The sequence below is a fragment of the Moschus berezovskii genome, chromosome 14 (genome assembly GCF_049115385.1).
Source record: "Moschus berezovskii isolate FMDL1 chromosome 14, NW_MosBer_1.0, whole genome shotgun sequence".
Taxonomy (NCBI): Eukaryota; Metazoa; Chordata; class Mammalia; order Artiodactyla; family Moschidae; genus Moschus; species Moschus berezovskii.
This window is the reverse complement of record NC_142473.1, coordinates 52,975,765-52,978,636: the sequence shown is the minus strand read 5'-3', so window position 1 is coordinate 52,978,636 and position 2,872 is coordinate 52,975,765.

Below are 2,872 nucleotides of genomic sequence, written 5' to 3'. Positions count from 1 at the left end.
TCTCTCTCCCTCTCTATTTTTTTCTGTATGAGCTTTGACACTAACTCTAATAAGCATTTTGTTGTTGTTTTGTTGTTCAGTCATGTCCAACTCTTTTGTGAGCCCATGAATTATAGCCAGCCAAGCGCCTCTTACTATGGGATTTCCCAGTCTAGGATACTGGAGTGGGTTGCCCTTTCCTTCCAGGGGATCTTCCTAACCCAAGGATTGAATCCACGTCTCCATCATTGGCAGGTGGATTCTTTACTGCTGAGCCATCAGAGAAGTCCCCTAATAAGCATTGCCTTTCAATTTATTATAAATATCTGGATCAAATATGAGTCTTCTGAAAATTTTCTATATACCCCATAGTCTTCTGACTCCATCTTGCCTCAAGGAAAGAAGCAGAACACCCATATGGTAGCTTGAATGATTTGTTTTTTTCTATGATGGGAACTTAATTGCAAAAGCTGTTCACTTTCTTGCTTCAAATTCTTTACTGTGAGACTCCACTGACTTTAAGCATCTTGTTTATTTCTTTTGTTCAAAAGAAAACTTCCTAGTACCTTTTGGTCCTTCTAGTTACTCTTTTCCTTTCCTCAGCCCCAATCTTCTCAAGCTGACTACCACTGCTGTCTTCAGCTGTTACACATCCAATGTCTTGCATTCTGTGATCAGACTTTATCCTCACTAATTTCTTGAAATTTTACTAGATGCTAGTGAAAGCCCAATGGTTTCCACTAGATACTCAGTTAAGTTCAGTCGCTTAGTCATGTCCAACTCTTTGCGACCCCATGAATCACAGCATTCTACTCTCAACACAACAGTCTGGAAGTGGCACTGAACAATAAGAGCAATAACAATAATAATAACAGCAATAAAGATAAAACTGTAAATAATAAGAGTAGCATTGGAGAAAAGACTCAGAACTGTGCAAATGTAGTAGGAAGACAGGGATACAATGGGATCAAGGAAATCAAAGGAGAAGAAAGTTTATTTATTTATTTATTTATTTTACAGAGAAGTAGGCTTTATTGTAAGTTTTGCCAAGAAGAAAGTTTAAAGAAGGGATTGCTCACAAGTGGGAAATGAAGTTTAAATTTCTGTATCTAGAAGGGAACCATCTATGAGTTAATTTGATTCTAATCTAGAATGTATAGAGAGTTCAGAGTGGTGAAATGCCTTTACCAAGATCTCAGTCTGTTGATGGCATAACTGAGGCTACAGCTCAGCTAGAGCCTCATGCCTAGTCCAGTTCTCTTTCCAGGGTACTAGGAAAGTTTGAGTCAGTCAATCACATTGATTTCCTCAGTCATTCCATAGACATGTTAAATAGTAATAGTTTCAGAACAATTGCGTTAACTTTCTCTGAATTCTGCATCTCCTAGCTTATCCCCTTTATTGGTTACAGGTATCATTATTCTTTCCAGAAAAATATGTCTCAAAATATTTTGTTGCCCTTCATTTATCCCTCATATAACCTATCACATGAGAGGTTTTTTTTTTTTTTTTTTCTGGACGTATTTCTTCTCTATACCCTGTTTTCACTCTTAAAGCTACATTCCTGGCTGCTTTGATCTGCTGGAAAAGTTTCTTAGAGCAACTCTGGGTAGCTGTCTTCCTTCATTTCAATAAATTTCACCAACTTTTAAACTATATTTGCTCAACAAAAATGTATTATACTGGATGCTGAAGATATACTCATAGCTACAGGGAAATTGAAATGTATTAGTGAATAATATTGCAAAGTTTGTAATTAAGAATTATTTAGCTATGCTACTGGGAGATAGGAGGTTTAAAAAAAAGAATTGCCCATGAGCAAAAGCTTCTCTGAAAAAATAAATCTTAATTTTTTATCATATTATATTCTTCTTAAAACTTTGCTAAAATATTAGAGACTCAGTAAACACTGTTGACTAATAAATTAGTTCTTTGTGTGACAAACCAAACTCAAAGCCACAAAGCCATTAGGTTGACTTTTAAAATTCTTTATCTTCAAGACACAATCTACTTGCTCAGTCGTATTTCTTATATCTCTAAGCTCTCAATAAGCTAGATGATCTTATTTTTACAGTAATTTAAATACCTTACTTTAGCTTTTTGTGTGTCTTTTTTGTTCTTTCCTAAAGTTTTTTGTTTCTGAGAAACAGACTAATGACCACACTTTCACAAATCTTTTCATTATCTCTCTAGTGAAGGTTAGGTTTCTTTGTGTCATACACATGTGATTGAATATCTCAAATTATTTTATCCTGATGTCCTTTGAAGAGAGGTGTTTTGTTGTCCACATTTCATGACCTTCACAAGGGTAGGAATCCTTGAAATAGAAAATATTTATGATACATATTTGATTCCTTCCTCAGTGAGGTATTAAATATAGAGTGAGCTTAAAGAAATATTCATTAATTTGTTTAACACTTGTGTGTTTAATTCTTGAGTGCTTGAAACTCATTTTTTATTTTGTTATCTAAAAGCTGTTTTTTTTCTTTTCTTTGCAAATAGTATTCAAATTTGAGCTAAAAAATAGAAGAAGAGAAGGAAAGGACAAATATTTGAATATAAGCTGGGAGAAATAAATGGGAAAAGAGAAAAAGCGGGTAGGCAAGTGAGATTGGAGGGAGGAAGGTAATGTACATGAGTGATGAGAGGACACATGTTCTGTGTTAGAATGATGATTTGCACAGGATTAGTTCACCTGAAATGCATGCATCCCGGCACCATGCAAAGAGAGAACATGGTTTCAATATGTGCACTCTTAAGTTAGAAAAACACTGTTCAAAGTAAGGACTGTCTATACTTGTATTACTCTAAGTTCTTCTCATTTGATAATAAAAGTCTTCATATTAAATCATAAGAATAATGATTGTTACTGAGCTCCCTAAAAGGCCACACC